Raw genomic sequence first — 12,612 nt, forward strand, 5'->3', positions numbered from 1 at the left:
GCATCTTAGAGGCCTTACATTATTCTTTTTTCTAATACCTATGATATTCAGCAACATCTAAAATACCTTTCCAATATATACAGGGTGGGTGGAAAGTAACTAGGTATTAGAAATTGCTTATGGAATCATGAGGAAAACACTCTTTAACCAGACAACACTAAGGGGATTTCTTAATCTCTTACTGTCTTATTTCTTAATTCTTATTTTCCAGATGGCCGGCCGCTTGGCTGTTCAGGAGCGAGCTAAGATAGCAGCTCGCTACGAAGTGTGGAATTCCACTGTTTTGGTTCAAAGCTGGTGGCATGCAGGGAAAGGTATGTATGCAACACTACTTCCGAAGACAATAAAATGTTGTCATGCAAAGCTGATGATCATCTGTGAGCGATGCAAAAAGTGGCCGTCCAACCACATTCCGATCAGTGGAGCACGAGATAACAGTGCAGGAAATGTTTAATCGCAGCCCGCGAAAATCAACACATCAAGCAGCTCGTGAAAGTGGTTAACAAGACACAACATACGCACGGTATTGCATAAAAAATTGAATTTTTGTCTGTGGAAACTCCATTACGTGCAGCCAGGACTCCAGATCTGCAAGAAGTCCAGATCTCACTCGATGTGATTTTTGCCTGTGGGATTACACAAAATGGAATAGTTAGAGACCCGGATTCAGGAGGTTCTCAATGATATCGCAGACAACGTCCTTCAGAAGGTTGTTCATTCTATCCCTGGCCGTTTGTGGAAACTGGTTGACGCCACCGCTGGTTACGTTGAAATATGAAGATTTACTTTCATTTTCCCATGTAATAAAGAACATATATCATTTGTTTCAATAAATTCGTATAAGGAATATGGATTATATTACCAATTTTTAATGCCTAATTACATTTCACTTATTTGCCTATTTATGTATATATATATATATATATATATATATATATATATATATATATATATATATAACCAAAATGAGTCGGGGGAAATAACTCACTGTGACCAGGGGTATGTGTCTATAAAACGTACACAAATACAGGTATATCTACTTTAGAGAATATGCAGCTGTTGTCTTTCATACGCATCATATGCCAATGCCATCACAGTTTTCTCTGTTGCATCATAATTCCCAAATGGCAATTAAAATCATCTCGGTTTGAAAAGGTGAGATAATCCCCAGAATTGTAAAATCTTTAAGGCAAAGGACAGCCCGTCACGTATAGATGTACGAGGGGTCGCCCGAAAGAGACCGAAATTTTGCAGTGTTAATTTATTCCCTTAGTTTTACAGATATACACTTTTATCGCCTTCGGAGTCTTCCTTATTTGAAGCAATGCATCGGTCCAGCCGAGTTTTCTACTATCCGAAGATGTACTGGAACTCTTGCGAAGTGATGTCTTTTAACGCCTCCGTCGTTTTTATCTTCACTTCTTCCACATCTGAATATTCCGTAGTACCAAATTTCATTACCATTGATGATCTTCGAAAAATGTCTGGATCAATTTTCACATGTTCTTTCAGTTCATAACATATATTCAGTCGTGACCGCTTGTGATCTGCCGTGAGCAAGTAAGCCGCTAATTTTGCTGCAACTCTTTTCATTCGCAATTCCTCGCACAAAATTCGTTGGCGGGGGCTCCAAAACACATCAGTCACATCAGCAATTTCGTTAACTGTTCGGTGACGGTCCTTCATGAATTTTCTTGATGTTTTCATTTGTTCGGGAGGTAGACGGTCACCCAAAACGAGGCTGGTCGTCAAGCAAAAAGTGACCATTCATAAAGTGTGGAAAACAATTGTAAACTTGTGTTTTGCTCATGGCAGAATCCTTGTGAGCTGTTTAAAGTATAACTATTTCGGCCGCCGTTTTCCCCAGCAGAAGACCAAATTTCACAGAAGTACACTGTTCCTTCGTTTCAGCCATCGCAAAAATCGACGTACAGGGTCAGTATGACTCCACCCGGCGACGCTGGTCAGCAGACTGATGTTTGAGGGTTGCATAGAGTGGTTTCTAGCGGCGGAATCCCGAACTACAACGGACTTGTCCCACAGAGAACGTTTCCGGTTACTTTTGGGTACTTTCTATATTATATACATATATCTTTTATCGTTTATGTTTTACTTGCTGGGGCGCTACCTTGAAAGTTAGTCGACTGCATCGGCCCCAGTAACATTTTTGTATGCCTGATACTTATTCTTTCGGTCTCTTTTTGCCGAAACCGCAAGAATACGAGTACGCAAAAACACCAACACAAGTTGTGAAGCGATGGTAGGAGACAAACGCAGACACAAAGTCGCACGCACACATACACACTCACACACACACACACACACACACACACACACACACACACACATATACGACGTGTGAATTTTGTGCGGTCACTCGGGCACGTTGTTGTGGTCCAAATAGAAACTTTAACTGATCACCACAGGTCCATCCGTGATAAGCGTAACATGATTCACAGTTGAACGCACTGCGTTATCACGGTTCAGCGATCACCGAATCAGTGATAAACGAGGCTAGATGTATTCGAAGTATAACGTTTTAAAATTTACAAATTATTTTATTTTATTTTGCCAATATACTTATATGCCCGTATGTATGAAAGTATGTCTATATGTACAACTTTTGTATGTATGTAAACTTGTATGTTGGCGTGTATGTATGCGTGTATGAATATGTTTGCATTCTGTGTGTTAATGCTAACATTCCGGTCAGTGCAGGTCGTTGGGTCTATTGTAACACATCTCCACCCAAACAATATACATAAGGGTTGACTAACGTGGCAGAGTCGTTTTCGTTGTTGCTGTTGTCAACATGGTTTTCAAATATATAAACACTGGTAATAACATCTCTGCTATGTCTGTAATGCCATCTTTTCCAACCAGCCAGTTCCGACATTTTAGTAGGCTGTAAACTTACACAAGGGTGTCACTAATTTGTTCCAATTTTGAATATTTTATATCTTTTTCCCTTTCATTATGTATTTTTTCTTCCTTTCGTCTTCGCTTTTTCACATTTGCAGATTAAAATTAAACATTGACTAACTATTTTAACTACACATGCTTACTATCACACGCCTGTTCGAACACAGAATAACGGTGACGAAATGTTTAACGAAAACAAATATATTTATATGTGTGTGTATGTATGTATGTATACATGTATGTATGTATGTATGTAGGTAGGTAGGTAGGTAGGTATGTACGTAGGTAGACAGATAGGCATGTATATATAAAGTGTATTGATACTGTGACGTCACATTTTAAGATTGGGAAATACTGCTGTAATGTGTCTTGTATCTATATATATACATACATATATATACATACACACACACACACACTCACACAAATATGTATGTATGTATGTATGTATGTATGTATGTATGCATGTATGTATGTATGTATGTATGTATGTATATAGTTATCGCCAAGATAACATGGCAGTCTAGAAAAATAGGACGAATGCTGCTGTTGATTAGCTCCAAGAGGCCATCACCACTAGCTAGCTATGTGACACACAAACCTGTGTCCATTACAACATTCGAACAAGGGAGGTCATCAGTTTCCCCATGCTGGTACAGACAGACATCCACAGACTAGTTTCAAGGTATTTGCCCTTTATCAATGTGGAGTAATCGAACCCATAGCTAGCTAGAGGCGATGGACAAAGGCAACATTCGTCCTATTTTTCTGCGCTGTCATGTTAGCGTGGCGATAACTATTAATACCCAGTACTGCTGCCGAAGTCTCCTTTAGAGAGATTTAGAAATATTACCAATAATATATATATATATATATATATATATATATATATATATATATATATATACATATATATATAGGTTATGAGAGGTAATGGTGTCAAGAAGACCCAAAGGTGTCAGGTTATGCTGAGTAAGTGCTATGGACAGACTATAGTTAAGCTCCAGGTTCGGTGATTATGCGAATGAGGAGTCTAGCGTAGGTCATATATTAGCAAGCATATATATATAAAAATTAACAGAATAAGATAAAAATCCAAGGCTGTCAAAGATTACAGGTCTTACAGGTGTTTCCGGGATATTTTATATATCCCTTCATCGGAGACGGTCGGAAAAGATGGTTAAGTAATAGTTATTCTAGAGAAGATATGAAATAGAGAGTCAAGTGGAGGAATGAAAACAGACGTGAGATATGCAAGGATATTTTATCTGCAGTTCCATTATTTAGGCAGAATGGTATACATATAAGTTTCCTGTATTTTGTGTGTAAGTTCCAATAGTACTTATAATTGGTCATTCCAAGCATAAAGTTTATAAACCGTGTTACTGGATCGAGGGTTTTCATTAAGTGAACTGCAGATACAATATCCCTGCATATGTCAAGTCTGTTTTCATTCCTCCACTTCACTCTATATTTCATATCTTCTCTAGAATAACTATTGCTTCACTATTTTCTCAAGGGATATATAAAATATCCGGGAAACAGCTGTAAGACCATCTCTTTATATATGTTCTGAAATCTTTCACAGCCTTGGACATTTATTTCCTTCTATTAATTGATATATATATATATATATATTATATATATATATATATATATAATATATATATATATATATATATATATATGTATGTATGTATCAAAAGAAAAACAGGACGCAAAGGATTTTGCGGTACATATGCTTCGGGCTTTATTGAACAACTTATTCTTATATCAATGCATAATTGATATAACAGGTAGATCAAAAGTACCACTAGCTGGCATATACAGGTGCTTACATTTATCAAGTATTCACCCTGAATTTATTATATATATATACTGTAATAATATAGGGTGAAATTAATTAATTTGGAATAATCATTAATTTCACCAAGTAGATTTCGGCATGTAAAAGCCTCATTCGAGGAAAGTTTAAGTAATACTAAGTAATTAAGGGTTTAGCAACGATTTGCCTCACCACACACCGAATTTAGAAATAGCAGTCAAAGAGTTATAGCTATTCTTTCAACTAAAAGGGAGATCTCAGTAAAAAGTGCTGTGGTTTTACTGAGATCTCCCTTTTAGTTGAAAGAATAGCTATAACTCTTTGACTGCTATTTCTAAATTCCGTGTGTGGTGAGGCAAATCGTTGCTAAACCCTTAATTACTTAGTATTACTTAAACTATATATATATACATATATATATGTCTGTGTTCATGTTGTTTGTTTGTATAAGTATGCGTATGTTTGAAAATGCGTCTGTGCGTCTGCTTGTTAAGATTTCTTGCTGTGTGTGTGTCAAAATTTTCGTCGTAAGCTTCCGTTTTTGTGGAGGCGGTGGGAGGTGAGTTGAATGAGTGCAGGGGTATCCTCTTGTTATGGCCGACGATACATTTTGACAGCTGCTGATTACACACCAGTATTTCTCTTATGTGTATCTATGTGTGCTGTCTCTGCCTTTCAATCTGTTTTTGCTGTGTCCATGTCTTTTGTTCTCCCTCTTTTGTTTGGTGTCTATGCAATAAGTGTATTTGTTAAGAGCCAAAGTTCTGCGTCATAATATAATTGTCAAAAAATCATCTCTTAGATTCTAGCTTTGTTCTGTTTCTTTTTTACATTTTTTGTTGTTGTTATTATTGCTATAAAGCGGTGAACTGTCAGAACCTATGCAGTCTCAGACAATTTACTTAGCGATATTCCTTTGGAATCTTTATGTTCATAGCTTTTGGGGTTTGATAAAATAAATACCAGTTGAGTACTGATGTCGATAAAATTGACGTACCCCTCACCTACAATCGCTGGCCTTGTGCAGCAATTTCAAATGATTTTCGATGTTGTTGCTAAGACTAATATAGGGGGTTGACTGGCTGGACCTATAACCAAATATTTTCCATCCGTCCCATCGAATTTTCAGGCATACTATATGTAGCACTAGATCATACAAGCGTCCTTACTGGCAAGCTCACATATGGGCTACATGGCCTGCTATATATATATATATATATATATATATAATATATATATATATATATATATATATATATATACATCTTTTATTTTTATCTGTTTCAGTCAGAGGCTGAGGCCATGCTGTTGTACCGCCTTTACTGCATCCGGGGATTTTTCCAGTATTGCTTCTGGTGAAGTACCAAGTTGGACGTTGCCGCTCTTCTTTGTGCCTCCTGCCGCGATATGGGTTCATCCGGAATTGCAGATAAAAAGCTGTCCAGCAGTTCCTTGATGTTCTTGAATCCCAATCTATTACAATATTGGGTTCGTATCCTCGATGGAGAGGATAGGACCTTTGGTACTGTGCAGTGCCGTCAGGTTCAGGGATTATTGTAGCTTTCAATTCCAAAATGTCGAGCCAGACCCTCCTTTATATTCCACATATATAGGGCTGTATATTTCTCCCGTCTCTCCTCCAGGGAGTAGAGTCCCAGTTCCTTCAATCTCTCCCAGTAGCCCATGTGTTTTACTGAGTCTATATTCTTTGTGAAGTGGCGTTGGATCGCTTCTCGTTCCGCAATTTGTTTTCCACAAGACTTCGATTTAAGAATTGTGTAAAGCCCTCGCAGAAAGAGATTGAAATATGGGAGGTGAATTTAAAGAAGCAATGCTTGTCATCGCCACCAATGGAGGAAACAAATAAAACAAAGAGTAGATGTTTTCGAGAAAAAGAGCACGCATTTCTCATACAGAATTTAAGGAAGCCGCTCAAAAACGCTCCGCCAGTGTAGTGAATGGGGGAAGCTTGGTCTGTAATATCTACGAACGTTTATCAAGGGATGGGCTTATTAATCATCAGCGGTATCATAAGTGTGAAGTATAAATTTGTCTGAGTGCGCAACGTGCTTAATGCATATCAGTAGATTAGTTGGAGATGTGTATTGATTAATTGAACTGCTGGGTATGTTTATGGATAATGTTTTACATAAATTTACAGGCGTAGGATTAATAAACATAAAAACAAATTTATGTGACTCTGTTGTTCTTCATACGTAGCTCTAAGTTAGTCTCGCTTTCTCTTTTTCTTTCTCTATTTCCACGTCTTTCACTATCCTCTCCCCCGATCTCTTTCTCGAGCAGATTAAATTAACCATTCATAGCATGATTGTAGAGGCAAATGAAACTAGTCGACTTGTTTATCAGTGTGTTCTGCCGAGGGATCCCAATGATTAACTACGAAGTTTAGTTGCACGGCGAGGTCAAATTTTTCATGTGTATTTATTAAATGTACTCATACAAATCTATTTACTTCTTACCTGCCAAATACTAGATAAATTACAGGAATCATAATAGGTATTACATGGTCAAGTCGTAACTAATTGTATCAGCAATACCTCGAAACCATTTTGGAAAGAAGGAGGATTTTGGATACCCCGCAACATGAAAGAAATAACCACCAATGTGCGGAGAAACCCAGGCGAGCTACTAGCCATTCATTAATGTGTGTAGATGCATGTCAACCCTTTGTCTGGCATCCATGTATTAAGTATGATACACATTCATAATTTTTGTCAACCACCAGAATAACTATGAATTTAATAAATGAGGGCGTTATATTACTCAGAGCGTATGAAATAATGGTTAACTAAATGTCTGAAAACAAGCAGGGACGTTTCGAATAAACTTACGAAAATGCTTTGGGCAGGCAAAGAGTTAAGTAAATGTATGTATAGTTATTTGCATGTTTGCATTTCAGTCAAATGTGATTGGGAATAAAGAAGCAACCATCATGTTCTTAGTTTCGAAATTAGTGGCAACAGATCAACGAGAATAACATATGCAAGTGGTAACATACCGTCATGCTGGACTAGAAACCACGATGTAGGGCAAGCATTTGGAATGATATTTTTTTGGCCTGGACTCACAACAAGTTAGATGGCACTCCGTGGTCGAGATATCTGTTCCGATATTCTGGAAGACTCCTGTATTTCCATACAAGTTCGGTTGTCTTGACTTTATCTTGCTACTGGGCACATTGTGAAAGAACGAGAGAGTGAGTCTGTTGTGCACGTCCTTGTTTCTCAGTCAAAAATAAAACCTCACCTTAGTTTAGCATTCGCCCATTAGTTGTTAAGCCATCGTCAATTTGAAGGACAAGCTATCATTCATTCATTCATTAACTCATACATTTATACATACATACATATATACATACATACATACATACATACGGTCAAATAAAATCTAAAGAGACTGGTGTTGGCCAGTGTAGGCAAGATTTGTATTATTTTATGAAATCGACAGAAACAGTACAGTGACTTTGTCGTAGGGAGTGAAAAACGTTTCGAATAAAGTCCTTCTTCATAGAAAAGTTGACAGGAAGGAAATTAGACAGAGACATTCTGTAGCAATTAATAAGGAAGGCTGGGCCATGGCAGTTTCATATGTGATCAGGAAGTGGTAGGAGAGTGAAGCAGCGTAAGAGAAGTAGGAGGAAAGAGGGATAGAATGAGAAGTGGATGAAGGCGACAGTGAGCTGAAGAGAATACATTAGGTGAGACGTAAGTTGAAGGATTTAATTAACTAAGAGTAGATGTAGGAAAAGCAGGAAAGACATCCGATTAAAAATGTCGGTGATAAAGTATCCAGTCTGAATATGAAACGTTGTTCCCTCCGTTTCTTTCAAAGTGTGAATCTTTGGTGTGCGACGGTGTCACACACTGATAAATGAGTGATGGAAAGGCTTACACTATCTAGGTGGCGACAGCTTGGCCTGAAATACGCTGTGGAACGCTTCGAATGAGGTCCCGAAAGCGATCGGTAAGGCATCGGTCTGTTTTCCCAAAATCAAGAAATTTCACATGTGATATATATAGTATAATACGCAAAGTTTGCACGTGATGCAATATATTATGTCAGACGATGTCCACCAGAAGTTCTTGGTAATGTGATATTGTGACTTGGTAGTGGTAATGGTTGTAGTTTTGTTATGTAGGAGCAAGTACCACATTCAAAAATGCCAGGTTGCGTGGGATAGCTAATGTGAAGCTTTTTACTTAGAACTTCTAGTTTCTTTTATGAAAGCGATTAGAGGTGGTCGAGAAAGACTGGAGTGAACGGAAGTTACGAATGGGTTTATGTTTCAATGAAAGAACAGATGTAAGATGATAGAGAGTGGATTGTAGTACGTAGGTGTACATGAAGAGGGTAGGAAAGCGGTGAGCCGGTAGAGTGCCAGGTCGGCAAGTGATCGCGGGTTCACTGTATTTTTTCCCGTTGGAATTTTTAAAGTAAATCAATGTTGTAGATCCAGCGAAGGCGAAGAAATTGAGAACATGGTATGGCAGACTTTATGTATTTGAAGTGATAAGCTGAGGTGTGGCTATAGGAGATGGAGCCAGGAAGTTTGTGGTGGACAGATAGATATGGAGAGATTGTTTGTAATGATGGAGACATCGAGAAAACGAACAAAGGTATCAGATACGGTGGAGATATATTCCAAAGCAGAGTGAAAAGAGGTATCGAAAGAGATAAAGCTATCGGACTGTTGCTGGTGAGGTGGTGGCATCGACATAGTCGTCAATATAAGGACGGTATAGATATGAAAAATGTTCCCGGTGAATTAAGGGACGATTTGTTCTTCAATGAAGTCTAAAATGATATTTGAATCCTAGTTCCTCTAGCGACCCCACTGACATGTTTATAAAATTCTCCGGAGAAAGAAAGGCTATAAAGGTGGGGGAGAAGTTCGGTTAAAGTAAAAGAGTAAAAAATATATATATATAGATATACATACGACGGCTTCTTTCAGTTCCAGTCTACCAAATCCACTCACAACGGTGTGATTGGCCTGAGGCTACCGTGGAAGACTTTTGCCCAGGATTCCATGTAGTGGGACAGAACTCGGAACCATGTGATTGTAAGACAAGCTTTTAACCAGACACCCACACCTGCGCCTATACAGACACACATACACACTCGCGCATACACAATTCTCTCTCTTTCTCACATACACACATACACATATATATGTATGTATACATATCTATATGTATGTATGAAGGCAGTATGTATAGTTTAAAACATTCCAGTCACCATCACTCTCATCCATTTATGCTTGGAAAACCTGAGAGTCACTAGCAAAGGAATTTCCAAATTGTTCTTCGCAAAGACATACAATAGCAGTGTAATTAGTGTACTCGGGGTATTTTCCGCTCCTATCTCAAACAGAATAAGAAAGAGGGAAATAGCTTTGTTCAATCATCCTTCCAACCTAGATCACGATATAAGCATTTATTAAGTTCACATTTAATATGAAATTAGCGAATCAGACGAGGAGACACTCACAAATATTCCGGTTTCTTATGCACGTGTAATGCACACGAGTTGCACTGGTAGCACTTGATGAACGCATGACGTAATATACCAGCTACGCATGATCTAGGCTCTTGATTTGAATCAGTGAATATTCAGGCGTTTACAACCTGTCATGGACGTAAATGTTTCTCATGACATCAACAACATAAATTAGCTTTCCGGTGAAGAGATGTCACTGATTGATTTACATATTATATTATATAATATGGTTAAGCATAAGTTTTGCATCTGTCATACGGGTTTGTACCGATAGAGAGAGATAGTCACCGCCAAGTCTGGTGCCCATCAGCACTATTATATTATCGCCTTACAAAAGAAATGAGTTTCGTAGCTCCCACATTGCATAAACCCATCAATTTGCGACCCACCCGTCCATTTAGAAGCTTCATTATTTAATATGGTTTACACTTAAAACAGTTGGCGGGGAATTTCTTCAAAACATGGCTGTATATTCAGTCATATATACGCCTTTTTGCATGGCGGGTAATCGTTCAAAAACAGCCATTTTTGAGGGGAGGAAGAAACAGCAATCGACTACATCGAGTACAGTACTTGATGGGTACTTTATTTCATCGACTCCAAGCAGATGGAAGGTACAGTTAACCCCGGCAGGATTTGAACTGAGAAAGTAAAGAATCGGAAGGAGTGCCACTAAGCGTTTTGTTCGACATGCTAACGATTAGTAACATAAAAGATTTGTTAAATATTTGTACTTTCCGCCATGAAAAGGAAAAAAAAATGCCAGCTTTGTTTGTTACGGAAGATTTTGCTGTGTCATTGAGTGGGGTGGAATCCTGCGTGAACAGTAACCACGATATTGACAAATTGATTTCCTGTGTTTGGGCAGATGTTGCAAGTAACACGTATTACTCACAGTTTCCTGCCTAATCGACGACCGACGATGAGCAAATTAGATACGATGAAATTTTAATCTGCTGCTAATGATTTATGTATTAACTCCACCTTTTATTTGTTTTTTATTTGATTCATTTTCAACCTTTTCCTTGAAGTAACTTTTGAAAAAATAAGAGGTATTGCATTTAGCGAAAAACGTGATACAGAATATAGACGTGTGTAAACATGCATATATGCGTGTGAGCGTATGTACACACACATACACACACACATATGCGTGTGCCTATATATACAAACACGTACCTATATATATATATATATATATATATATATATATATATATATATATATATATGTTTCTATATATATGCGTGTGAGTGTATGTACACACACACACATATGCGTGTGCTTGTATGTGCACACACATACCCATATATATATTTTTATATATATATATATATACATGTATATTTATGTATGTATGTATGTATATAAGTATGTATATATTTATTTACATATATATCACCGTGACAGACCAGGCTATCAGATGTTGCTATACATCGCTGGTCACCATGCGCTTCGCATTGTTTTAGCCTTCAAATGACGCAGGTTAACAGAAGAAAGAGTGAGAGAAAGTTGTGGCGAAAGAGTACAGCAGGGATCGCCACCACCCCCTGCCGGAGCTTTAGGTGTTTTCGCTCACAACGCCCGGTCTGGGAATCGAACCCGCGATCCTACGACGGTGAGTCCGCTGCCCTAACCACTGGGCCATTGCGCTTCCACTATATATATATATATATATATATATTATATATAGATATATAATTATATATTATATATAATATATATATATATATAAGTATATTATATATATATATATATCTATAATATATATATTATATATATATATAATATATATATATTATAAATATATATATATAATATATATATCTATATATATATAGATATATATATATGGAAAAAACAAGTCAAAATAGAAAATGCTAAAATAATTTTATAGTGAACATTTCAGTACCGGTTTCGGTCATTTTGAGACCTTTTCAACTGTTCAATTCAGGAGAATATTTCTATTGAAAGGCTTGTTTATAGAATTTGCGTAGGTGTTATACTAAAAAACATTAGTGACAAAGTTAAGGGGTAGAAGGTGGAGAAGTAGAAGAAGAAGAAGAAGATGACGATGTTGATGATGATGATGATGAAGAAGAAGAAAGAAGAAGAAGAAGAAGAAGAAGAAGAAGAAGAAGAAGAAGGAGAAGGAGAAGATGATGATGATGATGATGGTGGTGATGATGATGACGACGATGATGATGATAATGATGATGATGAAGAAGAAGAGGAAGAAGAAGAAAAAAACAGAGAAGGGAGAATATGAATGGGTGAAATTAGTGGGTGTTGTATGACTTGAAGTTGGCATGTTTGGAGTATAGCTGTGATTGGGGCTGATTAGT

General features: G+C 37.4%; 1 protein-coding gene across 3 annotated transcripts in view; it reads left to right on the plus strand.

The window, feature by feature from the left end:
* The window catches only part of LOC115216819 (chitin synthase chs-2-like), a 241,378-nt gene that overhangs the window by 115,819 nt on the left and 112,947 nt on the right, over positions 1 to 12,612 (plus strand). Inside the window, exon 1 of one of the 3 annotated variants that reach the window (XM_036506558.1) lies at positions 1,887 to 2,066. The exons of the other annotated variants lie outside the window; for them this stretch is intronic. The gene's annotated coding sequence lies outside the window, so the exon portion shown is untranslated. Of the gene's footprint in view, positions 1 to 1,886; positions 2,067 to 12,612 lie in introns of those variants that run through there. 3 annotated transcript variants of the gene reach the window in all.

The sequence above is a fragment of the Octopus sinensis genome, linkage group LG10, assembly GCF_006345805.1.
Source record: "Octopus sinensis linkage group LG10, ASM634580v1, whole genome shotgun sequence".
Taxonomy (NCBI): Eukaryota; Metazoa; Mollusca; class Cephalopoda; order Octopoda; family Octopodidae; genus Octopus; species Octopus sinensis.